Source organism: Mesocricetus auratus, unplaced genomic scaffold, assembly GCF_017639785.1.
Source record: "Mesocricetus auratus isolate SY011 unplaced genomic scaffold, BCM_Maur_2.0 Super-Scaffold_100004, whole genome shotgun sequence".
Classification (NCBI taxonomy): Eukaryota; Metazoa; Chordata; class Mammalia; order Rodentia; family Cricetidae; genus Mesocricetus; species Mesocricetus auratus.
In genome coordinates, this window is record NW_024429189.1 from 1,186,060 (window position 1) to 1,199,035 (window position 12,976).

At 56.6% G+C, this 12,976-nt stretch overlaps 1 long non-coding RNA gene across 1 annotated transcript; it reads left to right on the top strand.

Moving 5' to 3' along the window:
* The first annotated feature begins 2,594 nt into the window (after positions 1-2,594).
* Positions 2,595-12,587, top strand: LOC121140305. The gene is made up of 3 exons (XR_005877079.1): positions 2,595-2,728; positions 9,636-9,827; positions 11,431-12,587. It is a non-coding gene; the product is annotated as an uncharacterized LOC121140305 (long non-coding RNA).
* Positions 12,588-12,976: the final 389 nt, after the last annotated feature.

A 12,976-nucleotide genomic window follows, 5' to 3' on the forward strand; every position in this document is an offset into this window, starting at 1 on the left:
GGCACTGCAGACCTACCATGGTGGGTCTCAGTCCACCAAGATTCTAGCATTTTCTGCAACACCACCGCAGCTCCTTCAGTCCTTGTCTAAGTGCCTTCCTTCTACCTGGCACACCCAGCTCTCCCCACCACGCCCTCAGATTAGCAAACCTGACCTCCCGTGGGTCTGTCCCTGTGAGCTGTCCCTTCCCTCCTACACGGTACCAGTCCCCATTCTCACACAGCCAGAGCCCAGGAGGCTCCATGATTGCTCCTTCACACAAACTAGTCCTGTCCTGCATACCCCAAACCAAGCTTGGTTTTAGCTCCCAGGGCCCAGAGGTACCGTCCCAGGGAAGGCTATCCCAGTCTTCTCCTGAAGCCGGCACCGAGTGGTTGGCTTCTAGTGACTGCTCTAGGCTCCTTGTTGCCTACAACGCCAGGGAGCTAGGAAGCCTGTTCTTTCTGTTCTGTGAGCCTTCTAAAACCTTCTAGTCTCAGGAACTGTTAGGCCACTTGGATCTGAGGCCTGGGGACTGTTAGTCCTGTCTTCCCTGGCATTAGTGAGTCACCCTAGTAGGTCCTCATGACCCTTCTGTAGGAGACACCTGACCCCTGCTGAGATCACACCCACCCCCATCATCCCACCAGCAGCCTGCCTAGGCCCCTGGTACTTCAATCTGCTGCATTTTCTTAAAATGACTTGCCCAGCTCATCCTCCCCTGAAACGGTGTGAGCCCTGTGAGCCAGCTGTTCCGGCTTGTCTGGCGCTGTGAACCCAGCTCCCTCCTCTAAGGTGCCTTGTCAGCCCGACACCACCTAGAGGTAGAGAAAGTGACCTGGGGCCCCTACCCGGTGTGTCCCCTCCCTGTCCAAGCACCAAGACATCCCTTTGTTCTCTTCCCAGAGTTTCTACGCTGAGTGCCAGGAGTCATCATGAAGACCAGAACAAGGACCAGTCCTTGTGCCACCCACTGACCTGAAAGCACTCCCAGGAGAGACCGCCCCGTGCCTGCTCCCCTCCCTCAAGCCCCTGAAAGCCAGCGGGACAGTGGGTCCAGCGAGGGTAGGTGCGGCAGGAGCAGTGACCCCACCTCCATTCCTTTCCCTGGATCTGGCCAGAGCACCCCCCCCCCCCCAGCCCTTGCTGCGGGGAACCTCAGCCTCTGCTTCCTCCCTGCCCTGCTCTTCCCCTCCAAATCCCTTCTCTCCCTCCTTGCTCCCCCATCTCTCCTCTCCTCATCTCTCCTCTCCTCCTTTCTCTGAGTCCTCCCTGGGCCTCCTTCCTTTCTTCTTCCTGGGTTAAAAATAATCAACTTTCTGGGAAGCGGCAGTTCCCGCTGAGCCGCCCTCCCCACACTCGGGAGCCCCTGAGAATAGCTTTCTGCGGCTCTCCACTGAACCCCTCCCTCCCTCCCTCCGCCCCCTCCCCGCCGGCTGACTAATAAGCCGGGCAGCCTGCTCTGCCAGCTCGCGGCAAGGGCGTTAACCGCTTCGTGCCCGGGCGGCCTGCAGCGCGCCGCGTACATTGGCCACCCGGAGCCCGAGTTCTGGGCGTGTAGCAGACACTCAGCTAATCTAGCTCAGCTAAGACGGGTGGCTGTATGAACTTTGCCCTCTCACTACCATTGCGAGCCTGCTGCTGCTCTGGCTAGCTCCCGACTTAGTAGGAAGTAGGCAGGACTGGTCAGGTGTGCCCCCCCCCCCCCAGGATGGGTCGGCGCCGTGTGGAGGGTGTGACTCCTTGGTCCCAGACTCTGGCAGCCACCGGAACAGGGCAGAGGTCGAAAGCAAGGAAAGACTGCTTATTTATTGCCCTGGGATCCACGTAGGTCCCCCACTGGAAGGACCTTTTACAATTAAAAAATTGCAGAAAGGGAAACTGAGGCCCAGGGGGTGTGACGCAGGCCAGGATGCTTCTGGACACCTGCAGCAGATCTTGAGGCTTAGTGCTGCAGGGGGCTAGTGATCTCTGTCCCCCAAGATTGAGAGAGGAGCCGGGATGTCAAGGTCAAAGGTGAGGGGTTGCTAAGGAGAGCAGAACGCCAGGAGGAGCAGCGGCGTCCACTCAGACCCCGCCCACTCGCGTCCCAGCATTACCTCATCACCAAGCGCGCTCATTGGCTGGCTCTCCTGGAGGCCGGCCCAATGCGGCGGAGCTCATTAACCCGTTCCTCCCTGCAAGCTGCGTTCTGCCACCCACCCTTCACTGCCGTCACGTGGCCTGCCGAGCTGGAGAGCTGAAAGGCTTGGGGAGCAGTGAAGAAGGCACAGGCTTGGCCGCATAGTCCCGTGGGTGCTGCCTAAGTGGGACAACCCTGCCCTGTTCCGGGCTGTGTGACCTTGGGCAGACTGATGCACCTCGCTGAGCCTTGGCTTGTTTTTCTCAGCTGTAAAAAGAAGTGAATGATGTAACTTGCGCCCTTCCTAATCCCTGCCATGTGCTTGCCAAATGCAGGGCACACGTGGGCTCTGCGTCCCACAAGGCGCCTACGTGCAAGTGGTACCTTTGGAAAGATGGGGTTTCACGGGAACAAATGGCTCAAGGTTATACACCCAGCCAGGCTCAGAGCCGGGTTTCTCATAGGCTTCTGCTCTGCAGGGAGGTGCTGCTTCCTGAAGGAGAGGCAGAGCTGTGCCCAGCTGGGCAGACCCAGCAAACCCCCTGAAGTTGACCAGTGACAGAGAAACTCAGTCTCCAGGGATATGATCTGGGACAGAACCCCCAACGGCTGAGGACCCTGGGGCAGGTACAAAGAGGGGGCTGGGTAGGTCTGAAGGTACCTTAGGGCCCGAAAGGTTTGTTTCTCTGTGGGCAGTGGGAGGGAGGATGGAGGAGTGTGCACAGAGACCCACCAGGCTTACCTGAGTGTTTTCAAGTTATAAACCAGGCTAAAACAGCTAAATCAAATTCCCTTCCTCCTCCCTGACAAACCTGCCTTTCTTAGGACAGACACAGGCCTCCAGGACTGGGTTTGGGTTTGCACTTCCAGCTCTCACTTTCCTGGTGTCCAGAAGGGAGTGCCCAGTGCCTAGCTTCCTTCCAGACCCCTCAGCTCCCTGTGTGCCAAATCTCATGGTCCCACACAGGCTGCTCGTACATGGGAGCTGTGGGTGGGCACTGCAATCTGAGCGTCAGTCACTCAGGCCCCCAGCCCCACAGACAGCCATCTGCTGGTCACCTGAGGTCTGAGGGTGCCCACATGACACCTTGGACAATCCCCAGGGCCCAAGAGGTGGGCTGGGGTCTCTGAGGAGGGAGCTCCAGGCCCTAGGGTGTAGGGCTACAACCGTGCTGCTCCCTGAATCACCAGTTTGAAGCTGGAGTGGAGGAGCTCTTGCCAAGTGTCCTGGGCTGCAGCTGCAGCTGGGGGGGGGCCTTCACTGGACCCTGGGGCTCCTTTCTTGCAGTTTTCTTCTGCCCTTTGCTTCTGCCCACCCTGGCTATATCCCAGAAGCCACCGCAGGCTCTCCATCTGATCCCCTAAACCAAGCGCCAAGCCTGTGCCCACCTACAACTCTCCTGCCCCCTCCTAGTGCGCCTCTCCCACGCTCACCTGGCCATGCTCACCTGGCCATGCTCACCTGGCAGCCCCTCTAGGTCGCCCAGGCACTCTGCCTTTGCAGCAGGGCTGGCTTCTGAGTTCCCTGCCACGTCATGCCCCACTGATGGCTGGCTCTTCCCAGGGCCACCTCCCTTCTCACTCCTGTAGCTGAGCTCCGGGCCCTGGCCCCAGTTCCTCGGATTAGGTAGCACACAGGACACATTGCGTTCCCTTCTTTACTGGGTCCTTACGTTCCCACGTGCTCAGCGTGGAGCCATGCTTCCTGCTCTTCACCTGGGGGGGGCCTTCCCCGACCCCCAGCCCAGCAGAAATCACACAGCAGGAGGTGATGATGTGTGGGGCGTCCATTGGCCAACTTGCTTCACTCCAGCCCAGTGCCCACCAGGAAGTGGGGCTCCTGGAGGGGTCACTGGGCATTGCAGGGGATCACTGGATCGCAGCGGATTCTAGATCCTCTGAGAGGACAGCTAGGATGTGCCATGTGCTCTCTGCACCCACACCGACTCCTCACGGTCCCTTTATTTATTTATTTATTTTTTGGTTTTTTGAGGCAGGGTTTCTCTGTATTGTTTTGGAGGCTGTCCTGGAACTCGCTCTGTAGACCAGGATGGCCTCGAACTCACAGAGATCCACCTGCCTCTGCCTCCCGAGTGCTGGGATTAAAGGCGTGGGCCACCAACGCCCGGTTTCACGGTCCCTTTATAAAGGGACCTCATGTTCCGGTTCTCTGGAACAAGGACACTAGGCACAGAGGTTCTGTGACACAAGAGGCAAGCCACAGACCCAGATCAAAACCGGGTGGCCCATCTCCCTCTTGGCTACATGCAATATCTTGCTGTGCGTCTTTGGACAAATGTTTCTATCTCTCTAAACTGAAGCTTCTCTTTGTACACAGTAGGACCGACCAGAGGAGTGACCCCTGGAGATTCCTCCCAGTACTAACGTGGGTCGGGGCTGTGTCTTGTGACTGTCCACCAGTTCCGCTGATGACCCCGTCCTGCAGCTAGTGCCTGCCTCCCACCAACCATTCCCCCAGGCTTCTCTGTGAAATGCACACTGCTTGTCTGCCAAGGAATAGAGGCAGGGCAGCCTGGTACACAGAACTTGGGTTTCAGTGTGGTCCGAGTGTGAATCCTGCCACCTCCTTGGAATAGCAGTGTGGGCTTCAAAGAGTCACCGCCCACCAGCCTGTTTCTTCATCTGTCATGGTTCACTGAGGTCTGGGTGCTTCCTGGGCTGTAAGGATGTCACTAGCACATGGCTGACATGGCGGAATGGGGACATAAGGACTTTGGTCCACCTGCCTATGCTCCCGGCTTATCAGTCAAGTTAGCCACACCGTCATAAAACATCATCTCCATTCAGACAGATTCCCCAAACCCATCGGAGAGGCTGGACCTGAGTACCCGGTCAGATCACCAGATTGTCCTATCACTCTGTCATGGGTCTAGCCTGTGCTGCTCTCACTGTCACAGACAGGTCCAACCTGTGCTGCTCTCACTGTCACAGGTGTAAGATCCCCTGGATCTAGAGTTACAGATGGTATAAGCTGCCTGGTATGGGTGCTGGAATCAAACTCAGGTCCTCTGGAAGAGCAGCAAGTGCTCTTAACCTCTGAGCCATCTCTCCAGCCCCCCAAGTTTGCCTTTAGACACCCTGCTCCCTGCTAAGGCAAAGGTGTGCAGAACATATTTAAAGATAGGGAACTGAACTGATGAAAATTCCAGAAGGAATTCTGGGGTCCATATGGGTCCATGGTAACATGTTTAAAGACTGTTTTGCTTTGCTTGTTTTTTGTTTTTTGAGACAAGGTGTGTGTGTGTAACAGCTCTGACTGTCCTGGAACTTCTCTGTAGACCAGATTGGCCTTGAACTCACAGAGATCCGCCTTGCCTCTGCCTCCTGCCTCTGCCTCTGCCTGAGTCCTGGGATTAAAGACATGCTCTGCCATTGCCTGGTAAGGGCTTTTATTCCCCACGTTTTTAAAAGTCAGAATCTCATGCAGCCAGGCTAGCTTTAAGCTTGCTACACAGCCCAGGATGGGTTCCTAATGTTTCTGCCTCCCTGTCCTGAGTGCTGGGATCGCAAACCTGGGTCACCATGCCTGACTTCATGCTGGCGCCCAAACCCTTGCACATACTAGACAAGCACTCCACCAGTGAAGCTACCATCCGAACCCCTAGACACAGCTGCCGGTGAGCATGGCGGCTCCTGGGCCCCGCCCCCACAGCCTTCCTCCCCGTTTTTTCACACTGCCTTTACTCCCTTGCTGCCTCTCTGCTGGACTGTGTCCCAATTCTTGCTACACAAGTTCAGATTCTATAGAGGGGAGACGCTACCTTCCCAAAGTCTCGCGCCCTCTCCTCTAGGCTCTTGGTCTCCCCATTTCTGCGTATGAAAGGATGTGCCCCACTCTGTGGGCGCTGGCTTTCTGCTGGGAGACACCTTGGTACTCAAGGGAACAGGAGAGGCACACTCTGCAGGCATGTCGACTGGCTGCTTCTCTTTCCCCTGTACGCTCACCCACCTTATTTTCTGGCCACACAAGATTCCCACCAGGACACATTGCTGACTTTTAACAAGGTAATCTTCAGTATTGTCCCACTTTACAGATGAGAAGGTTGAGAGGTTCAAGACAGAGGTGACCTTAGGCCTGTAGCCCTGAGCTGCAGTAGGAGTCAGAAAAGTGACTGGGAGACAGTGAAGACTGGCCCACTGGAGGGACAGCCCTGGCTGATGGGGCTGCGGCAGCGAGGACTATGAAGTTGAGGAGGTAGGGGCTGGCCTCTGAGCAAGACTTGGCACTGGGGTCTGGCACTGGACCACAGAAGCCTATACCAGGGTTCCTGCCCTCAGTGGAGGTCCATGCCACCAGGGACAAGGCTGGAAGTCATTCGAGACCTGGCTGACTTGAAGAGAGCCCGTGTCAGAGACCTGTGATGTGCAGAATGGGTTGTGTGACGGGGGAGGGGTGAGTCTCCGCCCACACGGATGGAGTGTGTGAGTGAGTGTGAGTGTGTGAGTGTGTGTGAGTGTGAGTGTGTTGGGGTGGTGCTAACTGGGACACACCCCGAGGGAAGAGCTAAGGAGAGATGGAGTTAACTGGAAAAGCAGGGTGAGGCAGGGAGTCTTCCAGCAGTGAGAACTGTACCAGTGCTGTGCAGAGACCTGGGGCATGAGGAGGAGTCCTGGAGGCATGAGGAGGAGTCCTGGGGAAGGAGCACGGAGGACTTGAAAGAACCCCAGCATGGCTGAGGCGGGGAGTGGGTGTTGGGGGAGGCAGTAGCTGCCTACAAGGTCCGTTAGCTTCCACAGTGTGGGCAGGGAGCCCAGAGCTGGTGAGTCCCAGCCTCTGCCCAAGCGAGGGTTTTTGCTGGTTTAGGGAGGGATGCTAGGCAGAGGTGAGGAACAACAGCAGGGGAGGGGGGAGCAGGGGAGGGGCTGGAGCAGATCCTGGCCCCACCCTGACCCCCAAACAGGCCCTGAGAGCAACAGCTCAGCTTAGTCTTAGTTTTCCCTCTGTAAGTTGGGTCCCAAAAATGGTAATGCCAAACAGCCAGGAAAGAGCCAGCAAGCTGGCCGTGCTGGAGACTCACTCTCTGTGTGGCGGCCAAGAGCTGCTTCGGCTTTGCTAGCCAGTCTCCCAGTGCCTGTGGCTGGAGGGCAAAGGAGGTGACCGGAGCCCGAGCTGGGATTCGAACCCAGACCTCACGTCAGTGGTGCCCTCATCCAAGTCATCCCTTAACTGGCCCGGTGGTGGGACCCTTCCTCACCCCGGCCTCCGTTTACCCAGCCTGAGGAAATTAGCTCCATAGTCTGCAGGTTTTTTTTAAAAGATTTATTTATTACATATACACCAGATTGAATTGTAGATGGTTGTGAGCCACCATGTGGTTGCTGGGAATTGAACTCAGGACCTCTGGAAGAGCAGTCAGTGCTCTTAACCTCTGAGCCATCTCTCCAGCTCCTAGTCTGCAGGTTTTATTCTCTTTTTTCTATCCATCATGACCTTTCCTTAATATTATTTTAGCTCTCTTTCATTTATTCCTGTGTCTTTCACACCATGCATCTCAATTCCATGCATTTCCTGTCCCCGAGTACCCTCCCTCTGCCCTTGCAGCCCCCCAATAAAATTTAAGAGAAAAAGAAACCAAGAAGGAGAAAATCTTCATGGAAACTGTAGGGTGAGGCAGTGAGTCACACGCTAAGCCCTTTTATCCACACGTCTTGCAGCTGTTCACTGCAAAGAGTCATTGGTCTGGTTCGAGGCCTCTGGTTTCTGCTACACTGTCGATGCTGGGCCCTCACTGGGACTCCTCTTGGGTGTCCTGTTGTCATGGAGACCCTGCGGCTTTGGGTCTACAGGACCGGTGCCTTCATGTACTCCAGCAGATCACAGATGGGGTGGATGTTGGGGTGGGGAACCCATGACTGGTTCTGTGCCTGGGCAGTTGCAGGTTTGGTCAGCCCGCCACAACCTCTCCCTTGTTCTCACCACCAGGGTGAGCTCTCCTGCATGGCCTCCCGAGTCCACCTTTGCAGCCTTGAGCGGGGCCAGTTCTCCTGCTTTCACCCCCTTCCCCGGGGGCGGGGGGGGGGGTTGGTCTCCCACACCCACCCACTGAGGCCAGGCTCCACTATGGTGCCCAGGCAGGCCTACAGGCCACTCTCCTGAGTGCTGAAGCTGATGAGAGACATGGGCAGCTCTCCTGCTTTTATGACCTCAGGGCCAACTTTCTCACCGGCCTCAAGCATTGTGTGTGTGTGTGTGTGTGTGTGTGTGTGTGTGTGTGTGTCAGGGGGATGCATGGAGGGGAATCTCTCTCCCACCCAAGCCACCGCTTGAGGAATGGGGACAGCTCCTCAATGCTCACAGTATCAGGGATGCCTCACCCACACCTCTGTCAATGGGGTTGGTTCTCTGGTGGGGCCCAGGAGAGGTGCAGGGCCTGCTCTCCCAAGTACTGCAGCTGGTGGCCGGCAGGGCCAACTCTCCTGCCCTTCCCGCCTCAGGGCCAGCTCAGGTATCGTCGGGTGGGGGACATCTCTCCCCCAGTCTTTAATTATTGTTGACACACACACACACACACACACACATACACACACATGACCTACTGAGTCCAGCCAGTGTTCTTACACAGGGATGTGTTTATGGCTGACCATTTGGGATTGGATAACATGCCAAGGGGCTTGTCCACCGATTGGCTGTAGCTCTTCATCTAGGGGTGGGGCCTGTGAGATTCCCACCTGTGTGTGTGTGTGAGTGTGTGAGTGTGTATGGGCGTGTCCACAGGTGCTGTCATTATGGAGGCCTTGTTTAGGTGAGCATGTTGTTGAGATTTCATGGGTGCAGCTTTCTTGTCATGTTTGGAAGACACATCTCACAGCAGATGTGCTGGCCCCTGGCTCTTACAGTCTCTCTGTCCCATCTTTCTCAGTTTCCCCTGTGTTAGATGTAGGAGTTGTGCTGCAGATGTATCGACTGGGTTGGACATCCCATAGCCATTTCTTCTCTAAATTTTGACTGGTTTGGTTTTTTTTTTTTTGTATTCTGTTTTGTTTTGTTGCTTTTTGTTTTGTTTTTTTAATATTTTATTTATTTATTATGTATACAATCTTCTACCTGCATGCCAGCAGAGGGCATCAGAGTTCATTCAAGGTGGTTATGAGCCACCATGTGGTTGCTGGGAATTGAACTCAGGGCCTTTGGAAGAACAGTCAGTGCTCTTAACCGCTGAGCCATCTCTCCAGCCCCCTTTTTTTTGGTTTTTTGAGACAGGGTTTCTCTGTAGCTTTGGAGGCTGTCCTGGAACTCACTTTGTAGACCAGGCTGGCCTCGAACTCACAGAGATCCGCCTGCCTCTGCCTCCCGAGTGCTGGGATTAAAGGCGTGCGCCACCAACGCCCGGCTTTGTTTTGTTTTTTGACACAGAGACTCCCTGCAGCTCTGGCTGGCCTGGAGCTGGCTAAGTAGACCAGGCTGGGTTTGAACATGCAGAGATCCTCTTGTCTGCAGAGAGCTTGGGTTAAAGGTACTCCTACCTCGACCAGCTTCCCCCCAACCTTTCTCTCTTCTTCCTCCTCTTTTTAGACAAGGTTTCACACTGCAGCCCAGCCTGGACTGAACTCCCAGCCACGCTCCTGCCTCAGCCTCAGGAGTACTGGACAGGGTCGTGGGCAAGGAGCCACCACACCTCACAAGGCTGTAAAGATTTGTGGACCATCTGCTAAGAGGCAAATGAGGAAGTCGGAGTTCCCCAGGGACAAAAAGGCCCTGTGCAAGGTCAGGCAGCGAGCGTCGCTGAACCTAGAAAAGCAGGTGCACGCCCTCCTCTAGGCCCCCCGGGTGGCATCGTCCCAGCTGTGCGGCCTGGCGGCCCTGGCCCTGACGTCAGGCAGGGCCAGCGGAGCCTGGTTCTGCACAAACACGTCGCGGGCCAGGGCTCCGGGGGGCGGCGATGACTCAGGGCCCGAGGCTGCCGGGCGGGAAGCGGAAAGTTTTGAGCCTCTGACATCAGAGGCCGCGCAGGAAGGCGGCTCCGGGAAGGCGGCCTGGCGCGCGGCCCGCCCGAGGGCGCGGGGGCGGAGGGGACCGGGACGCAGGTGTCCCCGGCCTGGCCTCGGTCGTGGAGCCGCTCCACCCGCCCGCGCCGCACGGCGCTCCGGAGGCACCGCATCCATCCTGCTGCGTCCCTGCATTTTAATTACCGCCGCATTAATATTCATGAGCCGGGACTCGAGGGGGACCGCGGGCTGTCATCTCCTCGCCCGCCCGCCCCTCTTCCTCGCTGAGTCGTGGGCTTCGACCCCCCCCCTCGCGCGCCAACAGTTGGCGCTCAGCAGAGCAAGGGTGTGAGAGTGGGCAGGAGTGTGAGCTGCTGTGCGGGGAGCCAAGGGTGCCTGGATCTGTGCAGCCTGTGTGTGCTGTGCAGATGTGTCTGCGTGCACCAGCACCTCCACTGTGGGAGTGCGACCCTACTCAGGGGCCATGCGCTGGCGCAGTGTGCTCAAAACAGGAGCTAGCGAGCTGGGGGCAGTTGTCCATACTCGGGGGCAGGCTGCGATGGTGAATGTTGTATGAGGAGACATGTCTGAGAGCATGGCTGCATATGCTGTCAGAGCACACCCCAGTGCTGTGTGTGTGTGTTGTAGACATGTGTCCATGTTCATACGTGTGTGTGTCCATGTACACAGATGTGTGTCCTGCGGGCATGTGTCTATGAACATGGATGTGTGTAGGCACATCTCCGTATACATCAGTGTGTGCTGTGGTAGTGTGTTTGAGTGTGTGTTTCTGGGCCATTCTGTGTGCATTTGCAGAAAGGCCAAAGCTGCCCTGTTCAGCGGAGCTTGGCTGTGTACTTGCCAGACTGTGGCCTGTGGGGAGGCTGTGCCTTGACCAAAGTCACCCGGCCGGTAAGTAGTGCCCGGGATTACCACAAGCTGTCCCATCTGCAGATGGGGAAACTGAGGCAACTAACTGGTCTAGGAATTTTAAGCGGAAACATCTGAACCTTAACCCCTGTCTTTAGCAGTACCCCCTACAGGGTGGTCACAAGTGTCCTCATCTTTTTTTTTTTTTTTTTTTTTTTTGGTTTTTTTCGAGACAGGGTTTCTCTGTGGCTGTGGAGGCTGTCCTGGAACTCGCTTGGTAGTCCAGGCTGGTCTCGAACTTACAGAGATCCACCTGCCTCTGCCTCCCAAGTGCTGGGATTAAAGGCGTGCATCACCAACGCCCGGCAGTGTCCTCATCTTGTAGTCTGAGTGTAATTGGAAAACTCTTGGGGTGTCCGGTATCTGTCTCAGTGGCTCTCAGAACACAGCGAGGAAGGCTTATATGCCAAAGCCTTGTGTAGCTGACATTGTCCCCCTCCTTGTTTCCCCAGGTCCTCACCCTGACGACTGGAAGCCAGCTATGCACAGGCCTCAGTGCAGAGGTAAAGCCAGGGATCACGAATTCACTCACCTACCCCCCCCCACACCCCACCCGTTGTCCATCTGTCCTTGTACCACCCATCCCCCTCTCTTTCCGTCTCCCTTCCATCTCACTCAGACATAGATCAAGACAGCAGGACCCAGCTTGTCCCCTCCCACTGCAATGCTTACTTCCCTCATGTACTTGAGGAACAAGGCCCAGAGAGGCTGAGTGACTCGGCTAGGTCACACAGCCCCTCGAACAAAGCGAAGTTCTGCCCGTGTGACAAGCAATCCCAATTCAAGTTGTTTTTAAGGCGGGGACACAACTGGGAGGTTCCTGTCCCTCTAGGTAACCGAGGGACTAACAAGAGTTGTCCCTGAGAAGCCAGCTGGCCCCAACAAGCGGGCTACTCGCTAGAGCAAGCAGTTTACTCCCAGACAAACAGTTGTGCCGGGTGCTTCTGGGGAGACCTTGTAGCCTGTCTTCCACACGGCTTTGTCCCTGATGGACTCCCAGGGGAAGGGCCGACAGAAAGGCCGGGCTTCCACTGGCTACGCAGGACAACGGCCTTTGTCATGTCTCAGCTGCTTGGGGGTTGGAAGCCAGCTTGCGGAACATCTGGGGGTCCCTCCCCACTTCAGTACCCCGAGCCTGCCCAGCTGAAGCTCCGAGCTTTACCCTTCCAGCTATGCCAAGGAGACTGGAAATTTCTACTCAGCAGCTTGGTCTGGCTTGGTTTCCACTCTGCTTGGCGGGGCACGGGGGAGGGGCCGGTCTGCTCAGCTTTAGAACAGGCCCTGCATTCTTGGAGTTGCAGTCAAGGGTCACTGGGAGTGGGGCCTGTGGGGCCTGGCGAGTCTCTCAGTAATAAGGAACAAGTGGCCCTGTGCTGAAGGCTCGCCTCTGGTTAGGCCCTGTGCCCTCTGGACCGACTGGGCCTTTAGAAACTTTGTATCAGGGGACCAGACCTGTTGTTAACAGACTTCAGACTGCTGCAAGGTTCTGGGAGGGCCTGCAGAAGGGCAGAGCCCTGCACCTCTACAGGGAAGGGAAAGGCCACTTGGCTGTACAGAGATGGGTCTGGCTGGCGACAGGCCAGAAGACACTGCACAGTCACCGGGCTGGGGGTGGGGCGGGATGGGTGGTCAGAGGGTCTGGCTGGACACCCTAAAGGAGAGGAGGGGTAGAGGCGCATGGTGTCTTGATGGGAATGCCGGCCCTTGTAGATCCCTGCCCGCACCCGGGAGAGACCCGTGCGCAGAAGCTACCCAGAGGTTCAAAGGCTCTGGGTCCTGTGAGCTGCTAGCCCACTGGGTGCCCTCTCTGAGAAATCTGAGTACTTGTCACCCTCTGGGCAGGATCAGCCAGTGGCCAAGTCCCTCCCTCTGCACTCCCTGTGCTGCCACCAGGCCCAAAGACAATGGAGAAGATAAAAAAGGAGATTCTGGGACTCTGGACACTGTCCCCAACGGCCGGCAGAAAGCAGGGTCTTCTTGGCCAAACAAGGGCTTGAG